This window comes from Ambystoma mexicanum, chromosome 4p (genome assembly GCF_040938575.1).
Source record: "Ambystoma mexicanum isolate Mex_15411 chromosome 4p, UKY_AmexF1_1, whole genome shotgun sequence".
Classification (NCBI taxonomy): domain Eukaryota; kingdom Metazoa; phylum Chordata; class Amphibia; order Caudata; family Ambystomatidae; genus Ambystoma; species Ambystoma mexicanum.
Window position 1 is genome coordinate 127231162 of NC_090927.1, and position 16214 is coordinate 127247375.

The 16214-nt window shown below is 49.5% G+C and overlaps 1 long non-coding RNA gene across 1 annotated transcript in view; it reads left to right on the top strand.

The window, feature by feature from the left end:
- LOC138453063 (uncharacterized) overlaps positions 1-16214 on the top strand; it is a 195403-nt gene that overhangs the window by 154800 nt on the left and 24389 nt on the right. Inside the window, exon 2 of the long non-coding RNA XR_011260357.1 lies at positions 4354-4512. This is a non-coding gene — a long non-coding RNA (uncharacterized lncRNA). The remainder of the gene's footprint in view (positions 1-4353; positions 4513-16214) is intronic.

Genomic DNA, 16214 nt, shown 5'->3' on the forward strand with positions numbered 1-16214 from the left:
AATCATTCAGGATGCCCATCAATTAAACCCAGTAGTAGGCCCTGAGACAGGGCATGCCCAGCCCCCCTTCCCAAACTGACCGCTGCAACCTGTCAAGGCGATACAGGATTGTTCCCCCCCCCCCCCCCTCCATAGGAGTTTCCGTAGAGTAGGGTCTATGGAGGAGACTGTTTTGCGGGGAATGTTAACGGGCGTGTTTTGTAGGACATGGAGAAATCTCAGGAGGGAAAGCATTTTGAAAAGGGCGGCCCTCCCTAGCATACCCAGTGGGAGGATTGCCAGTAGGTGACATCTGGTTCAAGCCGGCCCTCCACTGGTTGGAGATTAAGCTGAAGAAAATCGTCGGGGTGGGTGTCACCCGGATGCCGAGGTAGTCGAAACTCTGGATGGAGACCGAGTAAGGACAGTGCTGCGGAATCGCCTCGGCCCCACCATGGAGTAGGAAAAAGATGGTCTTCTGCCTTTGGACTTTGAGCCACAAAACTCCTTATATTCGGAGAGGGACTATGCACTTCTGAGCTTAGATGCAGAAAAAGCCTTCAACCGTGTCGAATGGGGGTTCTTGTTTTCAGTATTACGGGAAATAGGAGTGGGAGCTAAAATGTGCAGGGCCATTAGGGCCATCTACTCGTGGCCGACGGCAGGGGTGGTAGTAAACAGGGCGAAATCCAAGGAATTTGAGCTCTGCTGGGGCACTAGACAGGGCTACCCTTTGTTCCCTCTCCTTTTTGCCCTTACGATGGAACCTGTGGGGGAAGAAATCTGCAGAGATGCACAGATAAGGGGTATAGTGGTGGGAGATGAGTCCCATAAACTAAGCATGTATGTGGATGACATTATGGTATACCTCTCAGAAGTGAAGGAGACAGTGCCGAAAGTACTCCAAGTGGTAGAAGAGCATGGACGCCTATCGGGTTTTAAGGTAAATGTGGACAAATCGATCCTCCTCCCACTGGGGGAGACAACAGAGGAACATTGAATGGACTCAGAGCGGTTTGGGATACAAGTAGAGGAGGATAGCTTGAAGTACCTCGAGTGAAGATTCCTAGAGAATTGGACAAACTATGAGATAAACGTCCCTTCCCCCCCGCGCCCCTACTGCACCGGCTCTTCGGGGACCTAGACACCTGGTCTACACCTACCTTCTCATGGCTAGGGCGCCTAAATGCGCTCAAAATGGTCCTCCTCCCTAGAGTATTATACCTATACCAGTCGCTGCCGATAGAACTACCGATACACACTTACTTAAAAGAAGGATAGTGAGATTTCTCTGGCAGGGAAAGAAACATAGAGTAGCCTATAGACAACTAGTACAACCCAAGGAAAGGGAGGGGTAGGGCTACCGTAAATGCGCACATACTACAAGGCAGCCCAGTTCAGAGCTTTCGTTCCCCACTTAAGAGGAGATAAACGAAAGCAATGGGTGGGCCTTGAGAACCACCTCTTTTGCCCAGTCACACTCAGAGAATGGCTGTGGGCACCACGAGAGGCGGCCCCGAGAAAGATGAGGACGCACAAGATCCTGGGCCCGCTCTGGTCCCTCTAGAGAGTCTAGAAGGAAATGGCGGGGGTAACAACCTGGCCCTCGCCTCTGAGACACATTTGGGCACCACCAATTAGAGACTGCATCCCGGAACACGAGAGATTCCAGGAATGGTTCGAGGGAGGAGTGGAATGAGTGGGGCATGTCTTAAAAAAGATGCGTTTATAGATTTAAATGAGCTGGAAGAAATTTTGGGAGGGGGAAAGATCTCGGTATTCAAATACTTACAACTTAATGGGGTACTGATGTCGGAGAGCTGGAAAGAGTACCTACAAAGGGAACTGACAGACACAGAGAAGGTGCTAGACACAGGAAAGGGGGCAAAGGGACTCCTCTCCGCACTATACCAGGCCCTATTAGAAGCACAGGGTTGAGACCGAGTCTCACAGGAGGAAATGGGAGAGGGATATGGAAATGAAGATGGAGGATGAGCAATGGCAAAGGCCAAGTGAGAATGCGTACCGCACATCAGCGGCCTGCCAATACAAACTTCATTGGTTGAAACTCCTAGACAAGTGGCAGTGGGACCCGGCGAGACTATCGCAGATGTACCTGGGAGCAGATCCCCATTGCTGGAGGAATTGCGGGTTGGGAGCAGACTATTGGCACATGTGGTGGGCCTGCGAAAGGGTGCAGAGATACTGGAAGGAAATTCTGGGATGGATAAGGAACCTGGATGGGGGCGGATAGACAACTGGACCCCCTCCTGGTGCTATTTGGGTTTGAGGTAACGGAAGGGGACTGGGTTAAGCTCCTGCACATGCCGCACTATTTGCTGTTAACGGCTGGAGCCTGCATCGCAGGAGGCTGGAAAAAGGCGGAACTTCCTAGTGAAAAGCAAGAAGACCATGGGACCCCTGAGACAAGGACGAGAACGTGAAACCTGAAAAGGAATAAGTGCAGAAGTGGCAGTGGAGGGGGAAGGCACTACAGGCAGGCGAGAGGGGAACGGGAGATGAGTTGACAATGGTAGGCCACACAACGGACCCCAGAGTGGGCATACGGTGAAACTTCAGCGAATGTGGAGAATAGACTCTGAACCAAACAAGGGATGCGTCGAAGTAGGAGCCTGTCGAAGGCAGGCTCCGGCGAACTAGATGCTAGTCACACCTAAGAGCCACGTTTGTTAAAAGGAGGGGTGGGCAGGTGATTGGAATAAAGGGGGTTGGTTGGTGTGATTTTGTTCTTTTGTTAAGTGGGGGGGGTGAAAATTCAAAAATTCTGTCGTGGTGAGCAGTGTATTAAGTAAATGTGTAACTGTGTACTGTTATAATTCAACCATGATTGTCCACTAATAAAGTTAATTAGAAAAAAAAAGATTCAATTTGTCTGAACCAAGTGTAAAGTGGTTCTATAGAATTTTGCCCGGGGGCGTAGTACGGATTTCGAAATATGCTGTTGGTGCACATTTAGCTTTGAAAGTTACCTTCTGATATTATTGAGCCGGGTTTTCTCCAAACCACCCATCTTTCATTATCATTCCCTCCTTTGTTCTTCACTGTCATTTCTGTGCTGATGATGCACACATCTTTTTTCTTTCTCCTCTTCACTCGTGTATTGGGGTGTGTCTGTTATCACGCTCTGGAAGCATAAGCGCACTCTTCACCTTAGTGACCCAGGACAGAAATTATCTTCTAACCTGCACCAACTCCCCATATCTCTCCTCTGCCCCATTTTATTTAATTTTCTCCACACCGTCTCTTACTTTTTATTCTGCTTAAAATATTATTCTTGATTGTGCCCTTTCCTTCACTTCCCACACTTTATCTCTTGCGTGTTCATATTGCTATTAACTGTACAATGATTTGCTGTGATTTCTTTCTTCTGGTCTTGTCTATTTTTCTACACCTCGTGTAAAACTTATGTTCTGTGCCCTTTCTGCACTTGGCTCCGTCTTAATTCTATTTGTTCTCATATCTCTGCTTCTCTAGCTTCCCCACTGGCTGTCCTTGCCAGCCTTTCTCCATTTTCGCTTTTCGTGTATTCTTTTTGGGAATGGGAAGTTTTGCTGCAGTAGATTTCTTTGCAGCAGATTGAATTTTTTTTTTCTTTTGTAAAAAAAATCCCCTTTTTTGTAAAAAAAATAAATAAACATCGAGGTTTACCTTTGTGTGGCTGGGCGCGGGAGGAGGTTTCCACATGGAACTTTTTAACTTTTGTATTCAATAAAGAAGAAATGTTAACTCCACAACGTTGCAGCTTATTGATGAATTCTGAGATCTCTTTTTCACAACACTCCGGGAGTGCGGCTCAGGATTGCGCCGTTCTGGTGCAAACAATGGCGATACATACATACATATATATATCTTTTTACGGATTTTGCCGAAAATATATGTGGGGGGTTGGTTTAGCCTTTATTTCTGCTGCAAAACCAACCGTTCAAAAAATAAATCTATGAAATCTACCACGATTAAAGAAAAATCGGCAAAATCTCACAGAATCTAGTTTGTAAATGTGCTCACGGCCTTGCCCCTTTGTATCGCTCCTCTCTTGTTTCTGCCTATTCTCCACTGGTCCCATTTGCTCTGCGCCTCTTTTTTCTCTTGGCTGGTGCTCACCATCCTTACGCGCAATCCCGCTTTTGTCAATTCGTCCTTCTCGCCAGTAAACGGTGGCATATCCCCTTGTTTCTTTCTGGGGCTCTTAGAACGCCTCTTCCCTTTACGCCCCCATTGTGATGCATGTCATAATTTGTTTGCCCCTCCTTTTGCTAATGTAACTTTGATACCTTTTTGTTTTTAACTATTTGTAGCATTTACGAATAAATGCCTTAACCTTATTGTTTAATTTTTGTTTTTTTACCTTTGTAGGATGAGAACCCTGAATCTGCCTCAAGTGCCTGAACTCGATGGTTGAGGAGCATTCGAGAACTCTTGGTGACACTCCCTCTGCCTCTGAATGGGAAAAGGCATGAGAGGGGTCTCAAAGCATTTGAGCGCCCACCTGCACAAGAAGGCATGTTGAACTTGGTAGGTGCTTGTCTGGACATATCCCAGTCCATGTATTATATTACTCTGAAGGAAGCCGATTTGTCTCTTCCTTTTTCATCAGTATCAATTGTGTGTTCATTTTTAACGGCGGTCTGCATTATCCTAAACTTGGGAACCAAAGAATCACCTGTTCATAGTACCATACAACTGTTTCTTTTCATATGTCACATTTTATCTTTGTACAGTTACATGATTTTAACCCCCTGATAAATGGTTAACGAGGCAATTGAAACGCACAAATTGGTAAAGGGGACACAATCTAATTATGAGGCAATATTGATTTGTGGTTAACGAGCAGACCCAGCTAGTGTTATGGCAAGCGTAATGCAGTTTATAAACCCCACCTTCGGTTTAAGTTGTTCTTTGCGTCACTTAACAATTATTCATTTTTTTCAAAGGTATTCCAAAGAACTTGTAGTGCAGGCTGTAGTTCATCGCGTTCTCAGACATCGAAGGCCGTACAGAGAAGGACTTCCTTGTTATGGGCAGGAAGTGACCATCAAGGTTATGAGCCAGGTTCCGTTTCAGCCTTTGCCCCGTACATTGCGACTTGGTCAGTATTGTGGCCCTGCCAAGTGTTACCGCGAGCGCAACACCGGCTGCAGGACGCAGCAAGGATAGATGCAGAACAGTGCCACGTCCATCACAACATTGGCAGGCGCCAGCAGACTTAGTCTGCTGGCGTCTGCACCCACAGAGGTCCCGCTAGCCAACCAGGGATTATTTTAATTGTTAAATAAAGACCTCCAAAGAAGCCTCTTCCTTCACTAGCCCACCAGAGAATATTATTATTTTAAAAAGCTCCATGGAGGGCTTCCATGCAACGTCCATGGACACCAGCAGGGTCCATGTTGGAAAGGGGTTGGCTTACCAGACCTTTTAAGCCGTCCCATGTCACACCACCTGGAGCAAGGTGAGCTCTTCATTAAGGTAAGTGGCCAATCCTGGGAGGGTGCGGGGTATTTATGTAGGCCTGTGTGAATGCTTTTGTGTGGGTTAGTTGGGTGAGGACAGGAGGTGGTGGAGGACGGCTGAGAGACCAGAGGCGGTGAGAGCACACGGACTGTGGGGGCTAGTATACAGAGGGGGTCTGTGGAGTGTTTGGGTGTGAGAGTGGACAGTGTGAGTAGTAGAGTTAGTTGTGGGAGAGGGGTGTAGTGGGGGGTAAGTGAAAAGAGGTGCGATAGCCGAAGGATGAGCAAGGCACAATATCCCTGGGTTCCGTGATAGTGGAAGAGGTGAGCAGAGCACCATATCCCAGGGTTCTATGATGGCGGAAGGGATGAGCAGAGCACCATATCCGTGGGTTCTGATAGCAGAAGGGTTGAGCAGATCACCATATCACTGGGTTCTATGATAGCGGAAGGGGTGAAGAGCACCATATCCCTGGGTTCTATGATAGCAGGAGCGGTAAGCAGGGCACCATATCCTTGAGGTTCATTACGAAGTAATAGTAGTTGTAAAGACAGCAGATAGCAGGAGTAGCAGGCTAGCGAGTAAGAGAAACTGGTAGTAAGGTGGGAGTTGATGATAGGGTGCACTAGTGAGTAGAGAGATAACCAGACTGATGGGAATAGTAGTGGGTGGTAACAGTAGTAAGGAAATAGTGTGAGCAACAAAGTAGGAACAATAATAGACGGAAAGTGGGGAGAGCGACAGTGAGTAATGGAGAAAATGAGTAGCTATCTGTGTAGCGTGAAATAGAGATTATAACCAGAAGACTAGCAAGAGGCGAGGAAGTAGAGTGTGAAATGAGGAAAAAGGAGGTAACGGAAGTAGAGACAGTTGGAGGTACGAGCACTAGTAAGAACAGGAGTAAAAAAGGAAGTAAGATCGAAGGGTGGAGGTGGAAAGGCAGAGTGAGAGATTGGAGGGATAGTGACTTGGCGGGAGGAGAACATCTGGAGGGACCAGTATAGTGGAGGGCCAGGTACGAACGGGTGTAAAAGAAGTGAGCGTGACACTGAGTGGAAAAAGGCACCATTCCCAGCTCCCGAGAACACGAAGTGGGGAAGGAGAGGGAAAGTTAGAAGACTGATAGTGATTCAGGTAGCCAACGATTTCGGGAAAACATGTAAAGTCCAGGGAGTGAAAACAAGTTAGGGGTTACCGGTCGAAGGCTTACTAACATTCCCATTATGGATGCCTGGGATAGGGAGGGGGGATAAAACCAGGGAAGTTGAGACAGAGGGATGGCCCTAGCGCCATTCCCTTAAGCCCTTATAGGTCCCGAAGAACCTTGAAATTGGAAGCCATTCTTACAATCTGTAATTTTAATAAATACCCTTGGATTTGCTATCAGAGTCAGCAAGGTTCTTTGTGGTGGGCTGCCCTTTCACAACAAGCAAATTGTTTCTGCTTCAGAGATCGTCGCTTTTAAACACAAAGGCAGCCAAACGTTCTCTGTGCTCTGCAAGTGACTTTTCTCATATTTATTAGGATTTGTACAAGGAACTTTTCCAGTGTACTTTTGTTTTCCTACCTGGTAGGTCCAGCAATCCAGTACAAACGTGCCTTTTTGATATATCTGAGAAATCAGATTTACTTTAATCGGTGCAGGGCAACTTCCGGTCATATTTCATGTGTTTGGTGCAAACCCACCGAGTAGTAGGCTGTTGATGATGACGAATATTTGGGGTTTTAAATATAAAACAAACTGGAAATTCCTCTTTCAGAGTACTTGGTAAGACCATGTTTACAAATTACCATCATTGGTGAAAGATGAAGGCATGATTCAGTTCAGAGGATTTGGATCCTTGTCCAAAAAGCAGCTTCCAAACGGAGAAGTGTGCACTAAGCGTACAGCATAGAGCTACTTCCTGATCCTGCCACCTTGTCTGAAAACTGTTGGAGGAGATGCTTTCCCAGCCTCCTTCATAACAACTTAAAGATTTATTTGCTCTGAAGAGACGACAGGTGAGTGTCCGTCCATCCCTTCAAGGCATAGCTCATTTTGGGGGGGCGCTCAAACTCGGAGGGACCCTATCCTCCGTTTGCTCTGGGCAACCTAGGTCCCACAGACCGCAACTAATGGGGAGATATGCACACTGTCCAGGGTTGGCAAGCCAACAGAAATGTAAAGTAGTCCATGATGATTCAAGCAAAATGTTGCAGGAAAAATAATTCAATTTAACAAGTTGGACTTGGGCATATAGTATAAAAAACAGATTTTTACGTAATTAAGTCACAGGTAAATGGATGCAGAAATAAGCAACGGATTTCGGGCAAGAAACCTTCAGTCAGGAGCATATTCTTTAGGATTTTTTTATATAGCTACAATTCAATCTACAATCCAGTGATTAGAGAAAGTATGCATTAGTTAATATTACAATTCACCCAAAGACTAAACTAAAATTAGGTCAAAGTATCTCAATTCACCTGTATATGGGGTCAACCCATCCTACAACAAAAAATGGATAGGAATGTCCACAATTCGAGGAAAATTCATGAGAGATTGGCTCTCTGATGGTGATGGAGTCTGCAAGAAAAGAGGGAAAGCGGAATGAGGATGATGGGTGAAGGGTTAACATGACCGTAAATAAAAGGTTAGGCTTACATCAACAAGTGAGTTGTTGTCCCAAAAACCCAGAAGGAAGCACAGAGCCAATCCAAAGTGGACCTATAGAGTTGATCAATGCAGAGAGGGTCCAATTCAAGTATGTCTGGATTACCTGCCAAAATAACAGGAAATACTGTAAGTAGTGTGAAGAAGCTACACCTATTTATTTAAGATAATGATGGTAGGAAGAAATGTGCTTAACAGCATACGGCGGGTATATTGCCTACAAGAAAGACGGTATGCAAAAACACTATCACTAAATGGCTGATATTTACGGCTATGCGTCAACGTCGATAATAGCATGCAACATCATAGGTAGCACGTGATGTCATCACGTACCACGTCAGGGATTACAGTGAATCCGTAAACGGGGGATGAATGCAAGGACATGTGTACCTTTTGAAAGGGAAAACGGGGACTGGTGTCAAAAGGATATCTGAATAAGGGAAAATAAATGGTGTAGATAACAGTAGAAAGGATGAATAAAGAAGAAAATGTATAGTCGTGTAAAACCTAGTAAGATTAATGAAATGTGGAAAATAATCAATCAATTATATCGGAAAAGAAAACAAGTTACATAGCTCAAAAAGAAGCAAAACATTAATAAAAAACCTTTAAATTGATTAAAATAATGCATATTCACAACCTGAGGCATAGAAAAACTCAAAATGAGCATGGCTTGACATACAATTCCAACATGTGTGAAAGATTGAAAATGTGTATGGTAACTGTAAGGGTGCAAAAGAAGGCAACTGACCAGGTGGTGTCATGGTGGTTGGCAAAGACCTTTATTGAATTCAAAAACCTAGCTTTCTCCAGCATGGGGTCTGGCATGGATTCACATGCTCATGAATATTCCCCATCGTCAGGCTGGGAATCCTCGGTAAAGAAAAAATCAGTATCAGTTTCGTTTCGGATCTGTCTTTCGTAGTAGTAACCAATCACTGATCTCTGCGCCATACTGACCACAGCCAATGACTGCCCTCTGCCTAAGCCCCGCCTCTGGCAGCCATCTTCAGATTTTTACCGCACGTTCAAGTGTTGGGATCCTCGTGCTATTGCTCTCGAGCGTTAGTGCTTTTTTCACGTTTTTTCTCAGAAAAATTTCTCTTTTTTTCGGTCAAAAGAGCCTCAAGCTCCACCGTTTCTTCATCCGATTAACGGGGACCCGTGTCGGATTCGTCTACGCCCCTCAAGGGTGAAGATTTCGTCGAGCCACGCTTTTGGAGGACTCCAGAAGTTTCTCAGGCCCATCCCGGACATGGCCCAGGAGAAGGGAAGCTCGACGCCCGGAAAGCTGTTCAGGGTCTGCCCTGGATGCCAGCTTCAGAATGTCTTTGAGGACGAACACTCCCTTTGCCTTTACTGCCTACATGAGGACAAGACGCACATGGAGAAGGACTGTGCGTTTTGCGGCAATATGTCGGAGCGGACCATGAAGGACCGCCATCAACGTCTCGCCAACTGGCTGGAAGGAAAGAGCCCGTCAGGCGAGAAGAAGAAGTCCGAGCGGTCTTCTAAGACCTTTGAGGGCGCCCCGGCGACGGGGGTCCAACAGAAGGCCAAGCACCGCGAGTCCGCTGCACCGGGAGTGCCGAACGGTCGGGCTCTAAGGGCGCCAGGCGCATCCTCCCCGGCGCCATCAACCATGAGCCAACGCTCTGGCTCGGGTAAGAGGAAGGCCGAGCACCCGGCGAAGCTCCTGGAGAGACCCCGGTCGAGCTCGAAGGCCCCATCGGAGGGGGAGCGAGGCGGTGACCCTCCCCCCAAGGAGAAGGCAGTGAGCGCACCTAAGGTGGTGAAAGCCTTAATCCACCCGGCCAAGGCCTCTATCGAGACAGTCGCGGCGGCCCTGGCTCAGCCTGTGGAGGCTACACCAATGGTGGCGACCTTGGGGCCCAGGGTCTCCCTGCCGCCGCGGAGGGAGTCCTCTTTCATGCCCATCGACAGGACCCCCGTGAAACCTCCGACGGAGAAGAAAAAGGGGGGGCAGGAGGTCGTCGTGGATTCGGCCTCAACCTCTGAGGAGGAGCTGATCGAAGTCTTAAGCCACGGCGTTGGCGTGGAAGAAGACCAGCCCGTCGGGAGGGACCCCGACGTAGGAGACGACGAGAACGTCGAGGGTGCCAACGGGGCTCCTGACCATCCGTCGGACTCCCCTCAACCAGTGCCGCAAGACAACTCGGCGGCCATTTTGTTGGCTATACAGTCCTTATGCTCGGAGATAAGGACGAGACTGCCGTTCCTACCACTGGAGGAACCGCTCCCGATGGGGGACCCAGAGCCAGGCCCTTCTGGGAGCCCTCCCCCTAAGAGAAGAAGGATTCATCCTCCACCTCCTTTTCAGCCATCGCGCCCTGTTCAGCCCTCCTCCCCGTCCACGACACGTGGGGATGATACGGGGACTGACACGGCCGCGACGGGTACAGATGACGAGGTTTACGACGAGGATCTCCCGTCGTCACCTCCCACCCGGGCTTCCCCGCCCGACGAGATTGGATCGTTTCACTCCATGATCGCCAGGGCATCCAAGCTTTTCCAGCTCTGCCCGGAAGAGAAGAAGGAAGGTTTCCTTTATCAACGGCGCGAGACCAAGAGGAAGACTGTCCTCGCTGTACCTCTACTAGACGATATTTGGGATGAGGGCCTCGCCCTCCTCAAGAACCCATCCACAACGCTGGCTAGAAGGGATCGGTACGAGAAGAAGTACCAGGTCCCGTACGCGGCCTTCTTCTTCACGAGGAAGTATCTTGAGTAAACTCCGGAGCCCCGAAGCCTCTTTGGGACAAGCTTGATGGTGCCCTTCTTGAGCATCGCCTTTACCTCCAAGAGAAGTTGAGGGACGTGATGTTCTTTGATGGCCACAGGGGGGACACGCGGGCACCTCTTTAGAAACTCGAGCATGTGACCCTGAGCTAGGGCGTCCAGCACCCAACGGTCAGTGGAGATGGACACCCACACGCTGACGAAGCTCGCCAGCCGGCCTCCCACCGGGGTACTTCGGTGGGGGCCCGACCCCACGGCCGGTTCAGTCCTGCTTCGACGAGGCTTTGCCGCCTTGTCCTCCTTGGCGACGACGGCGGGGTCCGCCTGACTTGCCTCGTCCCCTGTAAGCTTCCTGCGACGACGAACGGGCCAACTTTTTGTGAACTTTGGACCTGTCAATCAGGGGAAGGCTCTCTCAAAGGCCTCCATTTACAGATGGCTCTCCGGCTGTATCATGTACTGCCATCGGTTGGCAAACCGACCGCTGCCTGGCCGTCCGAGAGCCCATTCCACCAGAGCGATCGCAGTTACCACGGCGTTCCTATCTGGTGTGCCCTTGCTGGACATCTGCAGGGCTGCTACGTGGAGGTCGACGCACACCTTCACGAAATTCTACTCCGTCGATCGGGATTCCAGGGAGGAGTCCAGGGTCGGCCAAGCAGTGCTGCGCAATCTGTTCGCCTAAGGTGAGCCGGGTGAGGAGGTAAGAATTGCTTAATGTTGAGTTTGATGTAATGCTTAATGTTGAGCCTTTGCCACCTCCTGTGGTTGTGCATGTGTGTACTGCTATGTATTCTTTATCCATGAGCATGTGAATCCATGCCAGACCCCATGCTGGAGAAGGAACAAGTTACTTACCTGTAACTGTTGTTCTCCAGCATGGGTCTGGCATGGATTCACATGCGAACCCTCCCGCCTACCCCTCTGCGGCTCTTCACTTGGTCATACTGCCACTTCACGTGCTTCCAAATCTGAAGATGGCTGCCAGAGGCGGTGCTTAGGTAGAGGGCAGTCATTGGCTGTGGTCAGTATGACGCAGAGATCAGTGATTGGTTACTACTACGAAAGACAGATCAGAAACAAAACTGATACTGATTTTTTCTTTACTGAGGATTCCCAGCCTGACGGGGAATATTCATGAGCATGTGAATCCATGCCAGACCCATGCTGGAGAACAACAGTTACAGGTAAGTAACTTGTTCCATCCCCAACTCGGAGGGGGTCCCTGCCTCAAACTAAAGACTAAAGTATCTGTCAAAATGTCTGTAAATTGAAAAATCCACCATCCTGAGTTAAAAACTACTTCTGTCCACGGCAAGAGTCTTAATCAAAAGTAAAGTTCTCTCGCCAGGAGAATGAATCCCTTCTCTTGGTGACTTCAAAGAAAGTCTCATCAGTACTCCAATTGTAACCAGGGGGAATGACACCTTTCACCTGGTCTTGGTTTATGCACAGTTCCAGAAGTGTCCAGGGGGGAATGATTCCCTTCCCCTGGCCTCTCTGGTAATTTTCAAGCTGGGTCCAGGGGTAATGACTCCCTTCCCCTGGATAATGGTTTCACCAAAGTTCCAATTGTTTCCAGGTGGAATGACTCCCTTCCCCTGGATGTTAGTATTAACAAAGTTCCAAATTGGCCTGGGGGGTTGTGGGGGGGAAATGCCTCCCTTCCCATGGGTATAAGCTTCAACCAAGTTCCAGTTCGAGGTCAGGGGGAATGGCTCCCTTCCTGTATCTTCTTTGGTGACGCTGACAACATTCCCAGGCTCTCTATCACTTCAGTGGCCTTTTCTTTACCACTATTTGGATGGTGCCTCCCTCCGATATTCACGTTGTACTTATGTGGGCCCCAGAACCTGTTTGCTCCTCCCTTTCTTGTCAGACCCACTTGGTTCACTCCCCTGCCAAGTACTGCCATGAGGAAGGTTACTCATATTAATATAGGCTTCACCTTGGTTCGGATCTCAGATCCTCGGCTCTCTTTTCTTCTCCCTAGGTGTAACGCTCACCTTGTATCCACAGGGACACCACCCAACTTGGTTGGATCGCTTCTGAGTTGGATTCACCTCCCCCGGGGACTCACGCTGCCGTGGGTCTATTCTGGAAGACAGGAGTTCAGTTTTAGCCACAATCACCTCTCTCGGGGGCCCGCCTCCCAAGTGTTCCCCTAGCGACCCCCTTAGAGCCTTCCTCACCTTGTATTTCGATAAGGTGCGCTCTCCGTCCTGCTGTTCTGTGCAGGGGCGCGTCGTGGCTGGGCTCCTTACGGCCAAGTTACTTCACTGGCGTGGGCCCGGGAGTCCAGTCCAGCTGCGACTCCGCTCTTGAGGTAAGTCTTTAGTTCGTAAAGAATGTGTCCGCAATAGTCATTGCCCTGTTAAACTTCTCCTTCTCTCGTAGATGCAGAAGGGATGATGAAGACGTCGAGCTGATGGAGAGGGCAGTGCTCGAGAAGGTAAGAGAATGCGTGAAGCGCAGTGAGCGTCTTTTCTTTTGAATCGGGCTAACCTGTGCTATTCTTCCTTGCAGGTCACCGAGTAGTTCCTGGAAGAAATGTGGCCAGATGGAAGTAGAGCGTAGCGTGGAAGAAGTCCAGACCGTTGTTGAATTCCAGGAGAGCTTCGGTAGGTAAGCAGTCTGAAAGGCGTTGGAATCGGAAGACGAACGCTTACTAATTGTCCTTCTTTTTTGTCCCCCTTAGGATGTTGCTTGTGGGTGAGGACGAGCTCTAGGGAAGACTCCGGAGCGATTGAGGAGCTAGTTGCTGAGCAGGTAAGGAGGAATAATAGTGTTCTTCTTCTGCCTTGTAGATGCAGGCCAAGGATGCTGCGAGCAGGTCTCAGTGAACGTCATGCTGCAAGTGCAGAACAACGCGAAGCGCGTGCCTCAGCTCGGGCGTGGCTTAAACAGCCAGCAGGTATCCCAGGTGCCTCCAGGGTGGACCATGCCTTGGAAACTCCACCTGCCATATGAGCCTGGCTCCAGGACAGCCAAGGGGGGCATGATTGGGCCCTTGGGGCGTTGCAGGAACACTGTGGCGAGGGCCAGAGACCCAGAGTTCCAAGGGTAGGGGCTATGGGCCTGACACTAGGTCCACTTGGTTGAATCTCTTCCCAAGTACTGTGTGAGGGGTCAGAAATGTAAGGCAGACAACTTTTAAGATTTTTCAAAAGATTACATTTTATCAATTCTAAAGGTTGGAAAAGCGCCTTACTATCACTACCCTGGTGGGCTTTTCCCTGCCTAACGTAAACTAAAGGAAACCCTCCAGCAAAGGGTTTCTGTCCCTCACACTTGTACATACAACAACTCAATTAAGTAATCTGTGCCAAAGCAAACTATTACAGTTAGATTCACAATCAGATACTCGTTTCTCCTTATGAGCTGGGTGAATTTACATTTCCCAGATTGAAGCAGGATTCTGTTTAACAGTTCCAAACAAAATAACGTAATCCTGTCTTGTAATAATAATAATAATAGTTTCAACTCAGTTCTGTTTGACTGAACTTGACAGCAAAGGTTCCAACACAGTTCCTGTTGGTTTGACTTGACACCAAAAGTTCCACAAAGGGTTTTCCTCTTGTATATAACCCTGCACCAGTTTACACAACTTGCTTCAGTAATGCCAGGATGATTTTGTCAACAACTCAAAACATTGTTTTAGTTCTGCTGCTTCTTATGTTAGGTTTTTAACTACATCACATTACTTCAGTGACTTCCACATGGTCCACTAACCTGCCAGGTCTCGTACCACCACAACGTCCTCTGCTTTGGTGTACTCTCCTGCCAGAACAGAGAAAAGTACGACAACATTTTCTGACCTCTTTCCTGCCAGGTCCAAATGCAAAATTAACTCCATATACTTCTGTGGTAAAGATAAACCTCCATTAAATCAGCAATGCCTCTAGCTTTACAACATAACGTTCAAAAGTGTCTTTCGAGGGGATTGGGTCCTCCGACGTATTCCATATCTATGACAGGTAATGTCTACAGCTGTGCTGCTTCGGAAAATCTTTGGCTCCTGTATCGATGATGTCGATGCGCCGTCCCCGAGGACCTCCTCCGACGGCCGACGTCACCCGATGTGATAAGTAGGACGCAAGACGCCCATAGCCTCAGTTCCGTTTTTTCCGCGAACGTGTTCGCTTCGTGAATCTCGGTACGCCTCGACTCGTTGGAGTTTGCTGTTTTCGATTCTCGGTTAGTTGAACCTGTTTGGTTTTTTTGAAGACCTGTTCGTGGCGATGTCTACTTCGTCTTCAACCCCGCATCCGGGCTTCAAGAAATGCGGGGACTGTGGGTCCAAGATGTCGGTCACGGATTCGCACGACGCCTGCCTCTGGTGCCTCGGGGAGGCCCACGATACGGACGACTGTGTCGACTGTCAGTTGCTCACGGCAAAGGCCTTGCGGGAACGCAAGAGGAAGCTGTCGGTAGGCCGGGTGTCTAAGCCCCGGAAGTCGAGGTCTGCGGGGCTTTTGACGGATGACTCGAGGGGCGACTCTCCGCGTCATCGTCGGAAGTCCAGTGGGTCTCCTTCCAGGAGTCGGTCTTGCCACTCCTCCGCCTCTTCGAGGCATTCCCGGAAGCGCCGGCATAGGTCGCCTTCCCCGTCCTCTTCCGAGGACTCCGCCCGTCGGTGGGTCGCTTATCCCTCCATGCAAGCGACACCGGAGGAATGGGCTTCCTTCGGGAAGCAGATGCTAGCGATTCTTGAATCGCGGGGCACCGGTCCGTCCACGCCTCCAAGTGGGGTCGGTTGGCACCAGTCGAGAGACACTGCTCGTACGCCATCGGGCTCGGGTGGTCGGCCCGGCTCGCGGGAGAGGTCCCACTCGGACAAGGGTAGCCGTTCTCGCCATGCCCGTTCCAGGTCCCTGTCCTCGACGTGCTCGAGACCGCGTGCTCCTGTGCCGTCTTCGAAGAAGGTGTCGACGCCTGTGGCGCCGAGGTCGTCGAGAGACACGCTCCGGCTTCGAGGCCTGTGTCGACGCGGCCGATGCTGGCGGCGCTGCAGCTGACGTCGACGCCTTTTCTGTCGACACCGGCGCCGACTCGTTCGGCGCCCTCGACGCCTTTCGAGGCGGTGGTGTCGGAGGGGCCCCGTGGCACGGGGTTTGCCCCTAGAAAGGCTCTGGCTAAGGTCAGGCGATGCTTTGGTCCCCAGAGGTCTTCCTCTCCCCGCCTGGAGTACATTTCAGAGGCTGATGAAGGCTCTGATGACGGCTTGGTTCCGGTTACGGTTCCAGATGAGCTTATCTCAGGCCATAGCCAGTTTGATAACCTGAGGCAGTCACTGCATGATGCCAGTGGACTGGACACCTCTCCGGAGGTGGAGTTTTGTAGGCTGGAGCCTGGC